General features: G+C 45.8%; 1 long non-coding RNA gene across 1 annotated transcript in view; it reads left to right on the top strand.

Annotated features, from left to right (window-relative positions):
* The first annotated feature begins 437 nt into the window (after nt 1–437).
* LOC123457728 overlaps nt 438–17,105 on the top strand; it is a 39,448-nt gene continuing 22,780 nt past the window's right edge. The window contains exon 1 of the long non-coding RNA XR_006635125.1: nt 438–550. This is a non-coding gene — a long non-coding RNA (uncharacterized LOC123457728). The remainder of the gene's footprint in view (nt 551–17,105) is intronic.

Raw genomic sequence — 17,105 nt, 5'->3', positions numbered from 1 at the left:
CAGGATACCAGGTCTTGTTCCAATTTTACCTGGGGTGGGCAGGTCACCCTTCCAGGTCTGAAGCAAGACAATAACTGTTGGAGAATTGAATGTGTATTGGACTACGCTTACTAGCGACCTTGTGCCCCAGAGGAAGAACAGTAAGTGCTGACTGATTTCACCAAGCCAGGAAGGCCAGCTCCAGAGGCCAGGAGCAGAGGCCAGGAGCAAGTTCTGCTCCGACGCAAATTTCTCCAGAGATAGGTGGGTTTGCATTGAGGTTGTCCCTGACATTCAGTTCCATTCATCCGCCCAAGGGGGCGTCTCCTGTCATTCAGGCGGCAAGTATGAACTCTAACCAATCAGGGCCTCCGTGGTGGCGGGCTGTCCAATGAGCAGCGCCAGTGGGCGGACTCTGGACTGAGGCTCCCCTGGGCTGCTTTCCGGCGCCGCCATGCTGCTGTCTCCGCCTCCGCTGCCCTTTGAGGCGCCTCCCCGGCCCCTGTGTGCGGTGGGCGCCGCCAACCTGGGCTGCTTGCGGGGCGCGGGCGAGCCCGGAAGCCGGGACATGGTGAGCGTGGGGCCGGCTGTCCTCAGACCGGGAGGACCGGCCGGGAGCCGCCAGAGCCGCGGGTGGCGCCGGCCTCCCCGTGCAGCCGCCCTGGCGCCGCGGGCTCGGGGTCGCGTCCTCCCCGCGGGGCGGGGCGGGGCCGGAGCGGCGTCCTGTGCGGTCCGCTGGGCTCGGGGCGGTGATCGGGACCTCGGCCCTGCGGCCTCTGGGCAGCTCCCCGGTACCTCGTCGTGGTACCACCGTGAAAGCACACCGCTGAACGGAGGTCGTCTGGGGTCGCCGTGTGGTCCCGAGTTCTGAACCTCGCTTCTCCGTTCGGCTTAGGATCCATTTGGAATGACTTTTGGGAGTTGTCACGTGTGTCCAGATTGAGTCTCACTTACCCAGTGTTTCAGGAACATTTGTTGTGAACTTTCCTCATTTGGGTTTCCTTCGCTCTTTTGTCAAAAATCTATTTGAGTGTATTTTTGTTGGTCTATTTCTGCTTTTCCTGTTCTGTTGACTTCTCAATTATATAGTTGTAAGGAAAGTTTGGAAGGAAGAGACTGATACGAATCTCAACTGCAAAGAGCAAAGCACAGGGCCTGAGAGGTTAACACCTGAGGTTCCAAGATAAGAAAAAGGGGAATCTTCTTGTACCTTTTCAGGTGCAATTTTTAAACCCCACATAGTGAGTTGTTGTTCCATGTTTATTGGAATTCTTAAAGACAGTGTGTGTTTACTATTTACCTATTTTAGTATTGTGTTGATGTGTTGATAGGTGGTTTTCTGGAACCCAGACTGGCCTGGAACTGTGTGTATCCAAGGGTGACCTTAACTTCTGAGCTTTCTTTGTCCTTGTCTGGGTGGATACAGGCCTGCACCACCACACCTAGTTTCATACTGTCCTGGGTGTTTGACCCACGGCTTCCTTCATTCTAGGCAAGCTCTCTATGGAGTGAGCTACGTGCTTAGCCCCGTTAAAGAATTTTTTACTTTTACATTTTGTGAGCTGTGTGCGCGTGTGGCGTAAGCACGTGTATGTGCTGATGTCCTCCTCCTGGGCTGGTTTGCAGCAGCCAGAACACAGGGTAGGGCATGACTCTCCATCACTTACCAGCCTATTTTTTCTTTGCCATTGAGTCTGTTACTGATTCCTGAGCTTGCCAATCATGAGCCCCAGTGATTCTCTGGTTCCCACTCCCTGCAGGAGTGGGCTTACAGATGTGTGTGGCCACACCTAGCTGTTTACATATGTTCTGGAGACTTAAACAGTCTCAGACCTCCTCAGGCTCTCAGGCTTGTGCAGGAAGTACGCATAACCATCTTTTACCCTGTTGCATGATTTTTATTATTGAACTTGTTGCACAATGGTCAAATACATTGATTCTTGAATTTCTCCTTTTTTAAAAATTTATTTTATTTTTATTGAGAGAAAGAAAGAAGCAGATAGAGAGAATGGGTGCTTCAGAGCCTTCAGCTAGTACAAATGGACTCCAGACACATGTGCCAACTTGTGTATCTGGCTTTACATGGGTATCGGGAAATCAAACTTGGGTCCTGTGGCTTTACAAGCAAGTAACTTAACTGCAAAACCATCTCTCCAGCCCAAATTTATTTATTTATTTATTTTGGTTTTATGTCCTTATTCATGCCAAACATGCACTCTAGGCTAAGCTTCACCCATAGTCTGAATTTTGAAGTTTGGATTGGTGCAATATAACACACACGCACGCATGCGCACACGCATACACACATATCTGCATTAATTTCCACTTGGTGATGGTGTATACTTTTGTTTTTGGTGGGGGGGGGGCGGGGAGACAGAGAGAGTGAGAAAGAAGAGCAAAAAGAGAGAGACCCACTTTGTAGCCTAGGTTGGCCTGGAATTCAGTATTCAGCCCAGGCTTGAACTTACGGCTGTTGTTTCTTAAGCCTCCCAACCATTCTGCTTACAAGCATGGCTCACTATACCCACCTTGTGCTATAGTATTTATTTATTTTGTTTTGAGGGAGAGAATTGGCACGTCAGGGCCTCCAGACACTGCAATCAAACTCCAGAGGCATGTGCCACCCTGTGCGCATGTGTGACCTTGTGCACTTGCATCACCTTGTCTGGCTGACTTGGGACCTGGAGAGTTGAACTTAGGTCCTTAGGCTTCATAGGCAAGCACTTTAACCACTAAGCACTCTCTCTGGCCCATTGTGCTATAGTATTTAAAAATTCAATCTGCTAAATGTTTGTTGGGTACTTTTGCATTTGTCTATTGATTAATGTTTTATCTGTCTTGTTTGGTAATAGAGTACAGTTGACTTTGGTTTGAATTAGGAAGTGTTCATCTGGAAGACATTGTATATAATCCTTCTTATTTAACTTTTTATTGACAACTTCCATAAATGTATACAATAAACCCTGATAATTCCCTCTCTACCCTCACATAGCCACCCTCCATCATATTCCCTCCCCATCTCAATTAGTCTCTCTTTTATTTTGATGTCATCATCTGTTCCTCCTATTTTTGCATGCACTGCAAGATCATGGATATCCAGGCCATTTTGTGTCTGGAAGGTTGCACTGTGAGCAGTTCTAACCTTTCTTTGGCTCTTACATTGTTTCTACCACCTCTTCCATAATGGACCCTGAACCTTGGAAGGTGTAATAGAGGTGTCTCAGTACTGTACACTCCATTGTTATTGCTTCTCAGGACTGTGTTGCCTTTTGAGCCAGTGGTCTCCACCATCTGAAAAGAGAAGCTTCTGTAACCAAAAGTGAGCGTAGTGTTAATATATGGGTATGAACATTAAAAAAAAAGTGCTTACAGGGCAGTTTGAGGGGCATAATATATGAATTTAGCCAGACAACAGCAGGTGTTATTCCCCTAGGGCTCATGACCTCCCCCACCATAGACTTTTTTGTTTGTTTGTTTTTCAAGGTAGGGTCTCAATTCTAGTCCAGGCTGACCTGAAACTTACTGTACTCTCAGGGTGGCCTTGAACTCTCAGCGATCCTCCTACCTCTGCCTCCCAAGTGCTGGGATTAAAGGCATGTGCCACCACACCTGGCCCCAACCATAGACTTTTGACTAGGTTTTCAGTACTAGGCATGTAGTACCTCCTGTGGAGTGGGCCTCCAGTTCACTTAGAGAGCAGTAGGTTTCCCCCATAATAGACTGCTATTGAACCACTTGGCACATTTGGCTTGGCTGATCAATCTTAAGGGATACATACAATGTAGCTTTTACCAGCTTTTTGTCATCTGTTCCACAGGGAGGATTTTTCAGCTCAGCTCCAGCTTGATTTCTCAGTGACCTTGCAGCTCAAGCACATGGAGTCTTCAGCAATGGGTCCTTTCTTACCATCTATTCCAGGTGGGAATCCAAGAACCTTGGCAGTGACCTATAATGTTTTGGGGACATCAGGGACCTCCCTGGCCAACAATGCACTGGAAGATATCCCATCCTTAGTACATAAAGTTTTTTGTTGTTATTTATTTTTATTTATTTGAGAGCGAAAGAGAGAGAGAGACAATGGGTGCTCCAGGGCCTCCAGCCACTGCAAACGAACACCAGATGAGTGCTCCCCCTTGTGCATCTGGCTAATGTGGGTCCAGGGGAATCCAACCTCAAACGGGGGACCTTAGGTTTAACAGGCAAGAGCTTAACCACTAAGCCATCTCTCCAGGCCATGTGTCACTTTTTTTTATCTGGCAAGCTTTAAATAAAAGTGGGGACAGTGGACACCCTTGTCTTGTTCCTGATTTTAGTGGAAAAGCTTCCAGTTTTTCCCTGTTTAGTAATATGTTGGCTATAGGCTTGTCATAAATGGCTTTATTATATTGAGATATGTTCCTTCTATTCCCAGTCTCTGTAGGACTTTTATCATGAAGGAATATTGGATTTTATCAAATGCTTTCTCTGCATCCCATGAGAAGATCATGTGATTTTTGTCCTTCAACCTGTTTATATAATGTATTACATTTCTAGATTAGCATATGTGGAACCATCCCTGCATCTCTGGGATAAAGCCTACTTGGTCAAGGTGAATGATCTTTTTGATATACTCTTGTATTCTGTTTGCCAATATTTTGTTGAGAATTTTTGCATCTATGTTCATGAGGGAGATTGGTCTGTAATTTTCTTTTCTTGTTCTATCTTTGCCTGGTTTTGGTATCAGAGTGATGCTGACCTCTTAGAAGGAGTTTGGTAGAATTCCTTCTTTTTCTATTTCCTGGAAAAGCTTAAGAAGCAATGGTGTTAGCTCTTCCTTAAAGGTCTGGTAAAATTCAGCAGTGAATCCATCTGGGCCTGGGCTTTTTTTAGTTGGGAGATTATTGATAACTGTTCGGATCTCCATGTTTGTTATAGGTCTATTTAAGTGATTAATCTCATTTTGATTTAATTTAGGTAGGTCATATAAATCAAGGAAATCATGCATTTCTTTCAGATTTTCACACTTTGTGGAGTATATGCTTTTATAGTATGTCCCTATGATTTTTTGAATTTCTCTGGAATCTGTTGTGATGTTACCTTTTTCATCTCTGATTTTATTAATTTGTGTCTCTTCTCTCTTTCTTTTGGTCAGATTTGCTAAGGGTTGATAAATCTTGTTTATCCTTTCAAAGAACCAACACTTTGTTTCATTAATCCCTTGGATTTTTTTTTTTTGTTGTTTCTATTTCATTAATTTCTGCCCTAATCTTTATTATTTCTTCCTGCCTACTGATTTTTGGTTTGTCTTGTTCTTCTTTTTCCAAGGCTTTAAGGTGAAGCATTAGGTCGTTTACTTGCGACCTTTCTAATTTCTTAATTTAGGTACTTAACGCTATAAATTTACCTCTTAGAACTGCCTTCATTGTGTCCCAGAGATTTTGATATGTTGTGTTCTCATTATCGTTTCACTCTATAAATTTTTTGATTTCCTTCTTGATTTCTTCCTTGACCCATTCATCATTTAGTAGGGTATTTTTTAGTTTCCATGATTTTGTGTATGCTCTATAGACTTTCTTGCTATGGATTTGTAGTTTGATTCCATTGTGGTCAGATAGAATGCAAGGAATTATTTCAGTTTTCCTGAATTTGTTAAGATTTGCTTTGTGTCCTATTATATGGTCTATTTTAGAGAATGATCCATGTGCTGCTGAAAAGAATGAATATTCTGCAGCCTTTGGATGAAATGTCCTGTATATATCTGTTAGGTCCATTCCTTCTATGACCTCATTTAGTCCAGATGCCTCTCTGCTTATTTTTTCCCGGGATGACCTGTCAGTTGTTGAGAGTGGGGTGTTAAAGTCACCCACCACCACTGTGTTTGCTGTTATCTGTAACCTTAGTTCTAATAGTGTTTGTTTGAAGAATTTGGGAGCCCCCATCTTACGTGCATATATGTTTAGGATTATAATGTCCTCCTATTGGAGTGTGCCCTTAAACAATATAAAGTGACCTTCTTTATCTTTCTTGACTAATGTTGGACTGAAGTCTACCTTGTCAGATACTACGATAGCAGCACCTGCATGTTTTCTAGGCCCATTTGCTTGAAACACCGTCTTCCAACCTTTCACCCTAAGATAATGTCTATTCTTTGTAGAAAGGTGAGTTTCTTGGAGACAAGAAATTGTAGGATCATGCTTTTTAACCCAGTCTGCAAACCTATGTCTTTTGGTTGGGGCATTGAGGCCATTGATATTAAGAGATATTATTGAAAGGTGTATATTTAAGTTTGCCTTTTTTTTTAAGCTGCTTTTGTCGTGGGATGTCCTTATTTCTCCGTCTATTTGAATGGATAGCTTTGCAGAATAAAGTAACCTTGGTTGACAGTTGTTATCTTTCACAACTTGGAATATATCACTCCAAGCCCTTCTGGCTTTAAAAGTTTGTGTTGTATAATCTGCTGTAATACTGATGGGTTTGCTTTTGTAGGTAACTTGATTTTTCTCTCTGACTGCTTTCAGTATTTTTTTCCTTGGTTTGTGTGTTTGGTAGTTTGATTATAATATTGTGAGGAGAGGTTCTTTCCAGGTTTTGTCTGGCTGGGGTTCTAAAGGCTTCCTGTATCTGCATTGGCACCTCTTTCCTAAATTGGGGGACATTTTCTTCTATGATTTTTGTTTGAAGACGCCTACTATGCCTTTGGAGTGGAATTCTTCTCCTTCTACTATGCCCTGAATTCTTATATTTGATCTTTTCATACTGTCCAGAATATCTTGAAATTCCCACTCATACTTTTCTATAAGTTTGTCTTTCTCTTTGTTGTACTGTATTAGATCTGCCACCTGGTCTTCTAGCTTAGATATTCTATCCTCTTCCCTCATTCATCCTACTGGTGAGATTTTCTACAGTTTTTTATTTCATTAACTGTGTTCTTCATTGCTAGTAATTCTGACTGGTTTTTCTTTATTATTTCTATTTCCTTATTTTTGTCTTGTATTGCCTTCTTTATTTCATGAAACTGGTGTCCTGCATCTTCTTTGATTCCTTTGATTTCCTCTTTAAGTTCCTCTTTCACTCCTTTGATTTGTTCTCTGACTTCTTTGAACATATTTACAATCATTCTTTTGAAATCTTTCTCAGGCATTTCCTCTAACTCTTTCTCACTGGAGGACATTTCTGATGCATTAATACTTTTAGGTGGTTTTATATCGTCTTTCTTTTTAGTGTTTCTTGTGTTATAATACATATATGTTTTTGCATCTTGGATTAAGTTAATGCTTGGATTTTCTAGCAGCTGGGTATTCTTAACTGTATCAATTGATTTGATGTTATATATTTTCAGGGTAGGAGCTTAAGGTGTTAGGTGTGGCTCTTAAGACTCTCGGAGTATCTACAAAAGTGCTTCTAGGGGTTGAGTTTCCCTGCTATGGGAGTATTCAAGTAGGCTGAGTGGAATAAAATACAGGTAGATTCTAAAATTTAACTAAACACTGTACACATTCAATCAAAAACAAACCCAAGTATGTATACAATAGTAGTTATTATAATGACCGGATCCTCTATCAACAAAGAGGTTAAGATTTCTGGTCTGTTGAGGGATCCAAGTCAGCTTGTGACCAAGTGAGACCCTTCCCGGGTGCAATCCCAGTTACCTTGGATGATTTTGGTCTCAGTCAAGTTGCTGCCTGGGTCGTCGGGCTGCTGTTCCGATTTCTGGAACTGGGCACTGGCTTTTCCTGTGGGGCAAACCAAGCCTGGCAAGTGTGGCCCTGCAGATCAGCACCCCCGCTGCTGGCACTCCTGATGCTAAAGCTGCCGCTGCTGGGTCTGTAGCCGCTGCTACTGCTTTGATCCATTTGGAATTGATTCTTGTGAATGGAGAGAGATAAGGATCTATTTGTATCCTTCTATATATGAGTAGCCAGTTTTCCCAGCACCATTTTTGTTAAAGAGGCTTTCTTTTGTCCAGTGAATTTTTTTGGCACTTTTGTCAAAAATCTGATGGCTGTAGCTTCCTGGGTTACATCTGGGTCCTCTAGTCTGTTACCTTGATCTACATATTTGTCTTTTTGCCAGTACTGTGCTATTTTGGTTACTATAGCTCTGTAATATATCTTAAAAATCAGGTATGGTGATACTGCCACCTTTTTTTTGTTGTTGTTGTTGAATTGTTTTGGTTATTCAAGGTTTTATGTGCTTTCAAATGAATTTTGAATTTAAAATTTAAATTTAAAATTTTCATGAAGAATGTTGTTGGTATTTTGATGGGGATTGCATTAAATGTATAAATTGCTTTTGGTAAGATTAGCATTTTCAGAATATTGTTTCTTCCAATCCAATAACATGGGATGTTGTGGTGGTTTGAGTCAGGTGTCCCCCATAAACTTAGGTGTTCTGGAGGTTAGGTTCCCTGGCTGATGGCAATTGGAAATTAAAGCCTCCTGGAGACAGTATAGTGTTGGGGGTGGGCTTATGGGTGGTATAGCCAGTTTACCCTTGCCAGTGTTTGACACACTCTCTTGTGTCTGTTGTCCACTTAGGTGGGCCATGGGGTGATGTTCACGCTCTGCTCATGCTACCATTTTCCCCTGCCACAATGGAGCTTCCCCCTTGGGTCTGTAAGGCAAAATAAATCTCTTCTTTCCCACAAGCTGCTCTTGGTTGGGTTATTTCTACCAGCAATGTGAACCTGACTGCAGCAGATGCCTTCCTAGTGTCTTCTGCAATTTCTCTTTTTAAATAATTTAAAATTTTTTATTTTTATTTATTTGAGAGAGAGAAAGATGCACAGAGAGGGAGATATGGGGGAAAGATAAAGAATGAACATGCAGACTTCCGGTTAAGATGGCGGCATAGGTACCATGCCAAAGCAGCCTGTGGGGAAAAAAGTCCAAAAAAAACCCCAGCAAAATACACACTTTTACTAAAAAGTGAGGTGTATAGGAAATTGAAGCAGCAGCAGAGAAGTAGAAGAGATCCAGAGCATCCAGAGCCTGCACAGGCCGGCAAAAGCGGCCCCGGCAGCTCTGCCAACCAAGGTGGCGGCAGCGTACCAGAAAGCCGCCAGACTTGGCTCAAGCAACAGGAAAAGCCAGGTGTGGGGATTTTCCACTCACACCGGCACTCTCCACAACTCAGGAAACCTGAGGGAGAGCGGCAGTAAGCAACGGAGGAGCAGACCACGAGGTAGAAGAACACGTGGAACAGCGAGAGAACCAGAGCAGCTGCGGCTCCCTCCCCTCCTCCACCGCCTGAGCCCAGCTCCAGTGAACAGAGCAAAGGTCCTGGGACCTGGCCACGCCACCTTGGGCCAACAGCAGGACCCAGCAGCTCTGGCACCGGTAACAGAGACCCCAGCAGCAGCAGCTTCAGCAGCAGCAGTGGTGGGCCCAGCAGCAACAGCTTCAGCTACTGACAGACCCATCAAAGGCAGCTTTAACAGCAGCAGTTCCAGCAGCCGGGGTGCTGACCTGCAAGGCCACAGTTGCCAGGCTCGGTTTGCCCCGCAAGGAAAAGCCAGTGCCCAGCTCCAGAAATCAGAACAGCAGCCCGATGACCAGACAGCAACTTGACTGAGACCAAAATCATCCAAGGTAACTGGGATTGCACCCGGGAAGGGTCTCACTTGGTCACAAGCTGACTTGTATCCCTCAACAGACCAGAAATCTTAACCACTATGTTGATAGAGGATCTGCTTGTAATAATAACTACTCTGGCATACATACTTGGGGCTGGTTTTGATTAAATGTGTAGTGTTTAGTTAACTTTTAGAATCTACCTGTATTTTATTCCACTCAGCCTACTTGAATTCTCCCATAGCAGGGAAACTCAACCACTAGGAGCACCTTTGTAGATACTCTGTGAGTCTTAAGAGCCACACCTAACAACTTAAGCTCTTACCCTGAAAATATATACCATCAAATCAACTGATACAGCTAAGAATACCCAGCTAGCTAGAAAATCCAAGCATTAACTTAATCCAAGATGCAAATATATATACATTATAACACAAGAAACACTGAAAAGCAAGATGATATAAATCCTCCTAAAAGTATTAATGCATCAGAAATGTCCTCCAGTGAGAATGACTTAGAGGAAATGCCTGAGAAAGATTTCAAAAGAATGATTGTAAATATGTTCAAAGAAGTCAGAGAACAGATTAAAGGAGTGAAAGAGGAACTTAAAGAGGAAATCAAAGGAATCAAAGAAGATGCAGGACACCAATTACATGAAATAAAGAAGGTAATACAATACATAAATAAGGAAATAGAAATGATAAAGAAAAAACAGTGAGAATTACTAGCAATGAAGAACACAGTTAATGAAATATAAAACTCTGTAGAAAATCACACCAGTAGAATGGATGAAGGAGAGGACAGAATATCTAAGCTAGAAGACCAGGTGGCAGATCTAATACAGTACAACAAAGAGAAAGACAAACTTATAGAAAAGTATGAATGGGAATTTCAAGATATTCTAGACACTATGAAAAGATCAAATATAAGAATTCAGGGCACAGTGGAAGGAGGAGAATTCCCCTCCAAAAGCATAGTAGGTGTCTTCAACATGTCTTCTCCATGCTGAAGAAAAGGAAAAACACACATATAAGGACCTTAGAAAAAGTGACTTCTGGTCAAGATGGCGACCGCCTAGCTACGCTACACACAACAAGGGGAAAAAAAGGCAAGTATTTAAGGGAAGTTAGGAACTTTTTGAACAGGGAGGGCACAGATTGGGGTAAAAGAGGGAAGCACACACCCACGCGACCCACGCCCCGCCACCCCGCCCGCCGCAAATCGCCGCATCGGGCGCGGCCCGTCGACCAGTGCGCACCAAACCCCACGTGCCCCCGCGCGTCCCACAACTCCCGCGCCCCACGCCCGCGCACCCCCCCTGCACCACCCCCCAGCGCGCCCCTGCCCCGCAGCGCGCCCCACGCTCCCTATCCACACACGGCAGGCACAGCCCCAGCGAACCGAGGCTTCCCATGCCCGGGTGCCCAGGCCTGCCCCGCGCCCCCCACGCACCCCAGACCCCCGCGCCCCACCCCCGCGCGCCTCGAGACCCCCCCCGCCCGCCCCACCCCTGGCACCACCCCCGCGCGCCCCACACTCCCTATCCACACACGGCAGGCGCACCCCAAGCGCCCCGCGCGCCCAGGCGTGCCCCGCGCCCCGCCCCCCTGCGTGCCCGAGACCCCTGCGCCCCACCCCACGCGCCTCGAGCCCCCCATGCGCCCCGCCCCCGCTTCTCCCCCCCCGCGCGCCCAACGCTCCCTACCCACACGCAGCAGGCACGCTCCAAGCACTCCGCAGCGTCCCGCACCCAGGCGCCCAGGTGTGCCCCGCGCCCCCCGCATGCCCCAGACCCCTGCACCCCACCCCCGCGCTCTTTGAGCCCCCCCCTGCGCTCCACCCCCGCCGCGCGTCCAGAGTGCCCCTCGGCGTCCCGCAGCATCCTGCACTCCATCTTACCTCAGCGTGCTCACCTCTGCGCGACCGTGACCCCCTTGACCCCCTCCCCCACGCGACCTGCCCCCTCCCCCCCCGCAAGTCCAGAGCACCCCGCGGCATCCTGCGCCCCCCGCGCCCACCCCAGCGCCCCGCGCTCCTAGCCGCCCTCCCACCCGCGCCCCGGAGCATCCGTGCCCTGAGCCCCATGTGCCCTGAAGCGCCCCCTGCCACCCTCCCCGCGCCCCTACCCTGCACGCCCCTCGTCCCCCTGCCGCACGCGGCCTGGGCACCTCCGCGCGTCACGTGCGCGCTCCTGCGTGCCCAGGCGTACCCTGCGCCCCCTGAGCGCCACCCCCACGCGTCCTGTGCCCCGGCGTGCCTGAGCGTGCCCCGCCCCCCTCCACGCCCCGCACGACCCCCTCGACCCCCCCCGCAAGCCCCACCCCCCCACGCATCCAGAGCACCCTGTGGCGTCTCTTGGCATCCTGCACCCCGTGTGCCCCGCGCCCCCTCCCCACACGCGCACCCTGCGCCCCCCGCGCACCCCCCACGTGCCCTGTGCCCCTAGCCCCCCATGCCTCCCGCACGCTCCCCCCCCCTGCGCACCCCGTGAACCCCTGCGCACCCTGCGCTCCCCCCCACGCTCTCTGGTGCCCCGCACACCCCTGCGCCCTGCACACCCCCCCTGCATGCGCACCCCCCGCACCAACAGCACGCCCCTCACCCCCTGACTGATCAGAGCACCCCACGCCCTCCGCCCCTCCAGGGCACCCCACCCCGCGCCCCCTGAGCCCTACTGCCTCCCACACAACCCACCCTGTTTGCCCGGTGCCCCGGCACACCCCGACCACCCCCGCCGCGTGCCCCACTTGCTCCATACACACCATCGCACCCCGCGCCCCCTTCCGCCCACCCGCCCACGCACCCTCCGCACATCCTGCATGGCTGTGCTCTGATCAGGTACCCACCAGTCACGCCTGCCAGCCTGCTGCACTCAAGCTGAGACCTCCTACCTCGCCCTTGTTCTCTGATCCTGCGAGTAGACCAGCCACGTGGTGCTCGGTTCGCAGGCCTGTAGGGGCCACCCCTGCCGTGAATAGGTGGCTGCCAGATCCCTTGCTGCTGTGCTCACATCACTTGCCGCCGGTCAGCTTCTGCTGTGTCCTGATTCCGTACCCACATCATCTGCCTCTGCACTACAATTGCACGTGCAGCGGGCCCACTCCCACAGCAAGACCCACATAAGTCCACACTGAGTCACTAGTGCCAGTGCAGGTGCCATCCCCTACCTGTACATCGCCACCCATCCCCCACTTCCCTGAGGCAGAAGAGCACAGACTGTTTACAGATCCCAGTGTACCCAGCCAGAATCTAGGCACCTTTAGGGCTTGCTACCTCAGTCCCCTTTCAAGCTCAAAGGCAGGCAGCTTAGGTGCATTACTGGGTGAGAATTCAGGCAACTTTGGTGCCCCTGTCAGGCTATAGGTAGGCGGCTTTGGCAAGAGTGAGCAAAAACCCAGGCTGCTTACAACTGCCCCAGGCTGCCTTGGATTCGCATTAAGCTAGATCCCAGGCTGCTCCACCCACCTACCTGCCCATACATTGACATGGGTAGACCACCACGCAAAAGAAATAACACGAAAAATAAAATGAAAGAAAATCCAGACAGATCACCCAGTCCAACAAGGATCACAACTAACCAAAACATAGAAGAGTGTTTAGGATCAGAACATCAAGTAGAAGCAATGAACAATGCAACCCTGACCAAACTACTGCTAGAACTGACAGGAAAGCTACAAAGTATAGATAATCGTATGGATGCTACCATCACTAAGCTAGAGCAATATGATAAGACACTGGAAGGAATTCAAAGAGATGTAAGAGAGTTGAGGGAGTGTGAAAAAAAAGAGGACCTTAAAAATCAGCTGGCCACACTAAATGAAAACATAAAGAAATGCAAGGATGATTTCCAAGAATCATCAAGAAAATCAGAAAATGAGGTGAAAAGGGAGCTGGACAGAGCGATGGAATTGATACATAGGAAAGTAGTAGAAAATGCAAACTTAATTGAACAAGTCCAAAACTCGCTAGAGGCTCTCAAGAATAGAGTCAGCGAAGTGGAAGATAGAAATTCTGATCTGGAAGACAGGATGGAAGAAACAGTTCGAGAGTCCAAAAATTTCAGTAAGTTCAAAAGTTCCTGTGAACAGAACATGAGAGAATTGTGGGATACACTTAAACGTCCTAATATCAGAATCATTGGAATACCAGAAGGAGAATTTCAGACCAAAGGCATGGAGAACTTATTTAACACAATAATTGAAGAAAACTTCCCCCGTCTCTTAAAAGAAAGGCCCATCAAGATTCAAGAAGCAAACAGAACTCCTAACCAAATAGACCAAAGGAGAAACTCCCCAAGGCATGTTATCATTAAGACTCTAAACATTGACACCAAGGAAAAAATCCTAAAAGCAGCTAGGGAAAAACAGCACACCACTTTCAAAGGAAACCCCATCAGAATTACTTCAGACTTCTCAATGGAAACCCTGAAAGCTAGAAGGGCCTGGAATGATACTCTCCAAACTCTAAGGAACTATGGCTTCCAACCCAAACTACTCTACCCGGCAAAAGTCTCCCTTATAATAGATGGTGAAAGGAAAACTTTCCGTGACAAAACTCAGCTTTACAATTATATGAACACAAAACCAAACCTACAGAAAGTACTCCAGGAAATTCTCCACAGAGAAGAAACAAATAACCAAACACAAATGCCTACAAGAAGCAGATCACAGCAACCAAACCCAGAGTAGATAGGAAAAAAAAAAAATTAAATTCCATGGAAATGCCAACACACCTCTACCACCACAACATGACAGGGGTCAAATCAAATCTCACAGTCATCACCCTAAACATTAATGGCCTTAATTCACCAATCAAGAGACACAGGCTAACAGGGTGGATCAAAAAATTAGACCCCTCAATCTGCTGCCTTCAAGAAACCCACCTTACCACTAAAGACAGAAACCTCCTCAGGGTGAAAGGGTGGAAAACAATATTCCAAGCAAATGGGAATAAGAAACAAGCAGGTGTAGCTATATTAATATCAGATAAAGTTGACTTCAAACCAAAAACAATCAAAAAAGACAAAGAAGGCTACTTCCTACTTGTAAAGGGAACAATCCACCAAGAGGATATTACAATCATAAATCTGTATGCACCAAACACAGGGGCACCGCAGTTCATAAAACAAAACCTACTTGACAATAAAACTGAAATAACCACCAACACCATCATAGCTGGGGACTTTAACACACCATTATCAGTAATAGACAGATCACCCAAACAGAAGCTCAACAGGGAAGTAAGAGAGCTCAACAAAACCATAGAACACTTAGACCTAACAGACATCTACAGAACTTTCCATCCCAAATCCACAGACTACACATTCTTCTCAGCAGCCCATGGAACATTCTCTAAAATAGACCATATACTGAGTCACAAAGATAGCCTCCACATATTTAGGAAAATCGACATAATTCCCTGCATGATATCAGATCATAATGCTATATTCCTAGAAATCAACAACAAAATAACCAGCAAGAGCCCCAACGGCAACTGGAAACTGAATAGCACACTCTTAAACAATAAATGGATAGTGGATGAAATAAAAAATGAAATTGCAAAATTCCTGGAATTGAATGACAATGAGAACACATCATACCAAAACTTGTGGGACACAATGAAGGCAGTCCTCAGGGGAAAATTCATAGCACTCAATGCCTTCATAAAAAAGACAGAAAGATCCCAAATCAATAGCCTAACCATCCACCTAAAGGCATTGGAAAAACAAGAAAAATCCAACCCAAAGAGCTCCAGAAGGAAAGAAATAATTAAAATCAGAGCAGAAATTAATGAATTGGAAACCAAGGAAACAATTAAGGCAATTGACAAAACAAAGAGCTGGTTCTTTGAAAAAATAAACAAGATTGACAAACCTCTGGCCAATTTGATCAAGCAAAAAAAGGAGAGACTCCAAATTAACAAAATTCAAAATGAAAAAGGAGAGATCACAACAGACATCAGTGAAATCGGCAGAATCATCAGGACTTATTTCAAAAACCTCTACTCCACAAAACTGGAAAATGTGGAGGAGATGGATAAATTCCTGGATGCATATCATCTACCAAAGCTAAACTCAGAGCAGATCAGCCACCTCAATGAACCCATCACGCTCATGGAGATTGAAAAAGTAATAAAAAAAACCTCCCAAAAAAGAAGAGTCCAGGACCAGATGGATTCCCAGCTGAATTTTATCAAACCTTCATGGAAGAACTCAAACCAATCTTCCTAAAACTGTGCCATACAATTGAAGAACAGGGAAAACTACCCAACTCCTTCTACGAAGCTAGTATCACCCTAATCCCAAAACCAGGCAGAGATGCCACAAGAAAAGAAAACTATCGGCCTATTTCCCTAATGAACATAGACGCAAAGATCCTCAACAAAATTCTCGCAAACCTTGGGCTGGAGAGATGGCTTAGCAGTTAAGCGCTTGCCTATGAAGCCTAAGGACCCTGGTTCGAGGCTCGGTTCCCCAGGTCCCACGTTAGCCAAATGCACAAGGGGGCACACGCGTCTGGAGTTCGTTTGCAGAGGCTGGAAGCCCTGGCGCGCCCAATCTCTCTCTCTCCCTCTGTCTGTCTTTCTCGCTGGCAAATAAATAAATAATTTAAAAAAAAAATTTCTCGCAAACCGAATCCAACAACATATCAAAAGCATTATCCACCTTGACCAAGTGGGATTTATCCCAGGAACACAAGGGTGGTTCAACATATGAAAATCTGTCAATGTAATACACCACATAAACAAGCTTAAACATAAAAATCACATGATCATTTCGATAGATGCAGAAAAGGCCTTTGACAAGATACAACATCACTTCATGATCAAAACATTGCAGAGAATCGGCATGGCCGGTTCACATCTTAATATAATAAAGGCAATATACAAAGCTCCAAAGGCCCAAATAATACTTAATGGAGAGAGACTGGAGGAATTCCCATTGAGATCAGGAACAAGACAGGGATGTCCTCTCTCACCTCTGCTTTTCAATATAGTCCTGGAAGTCCTAGCCCAAGCAATAAGGCAGGAGAAGGACATAAAAGGGATACAATTTGGAAAGGAAGAAGTTAAGTTAGCTCTATTCGCTGATGACATGATTGTATATGTAAGAGACCCGAGAGACACCATCCCAAAACTCCTGAAGGTGATTAACTGAAAGTAGCAGGATACAAAATCAATGCACAAAAATCGGTAGCATTTCTGTATGCAAATGACAAAAACACAGAAAAAGAAATAAAGGACATAGTCCCATTTTCAATAGCAACAAAAAAAAATAAAATACCTTGGAATAACGTTAACCAAGGAAGTAAAAGATCTATACAACGAAAATATAAAAACTCTCAAAAAAGAAACTGAGGAGGACTTGAAACGATGGAAAGACCTCCCATGCTCCTGGATAGGCAGAATTAACATTGTGAAGATGACAATCCTACCAAAGGCAATATATAGATTTAATGCAATTCCAATTGAAATACCAACAGTGTTCTTCACAGAGATAGAAAAAATGATCTCAAATTTCATATGGAAAGGCAGAAGGCCTCGCATATCCAAACATATCCTCAACAAAAGAAATAC

Source organism: Jaculus jaculus, chromosome 1, assembly GCF_020740685.1.
Source record: "Jaculus jaculus isolate mJacJac1 chromosome 1, mJacJac1.mat.Y.cur, whole genome shotgun sequence".
Lineage (NCBI taxonomy): Eukaryota > Metazoa > Chordata > Mammalia > Rodentia > Dipodidae > Jaculus > Jaculus jaculus.
Note: the sequence above shows the minus strand (reverse complement) of the source record. Positions and strands in the feature narration are given on the sequence as shown.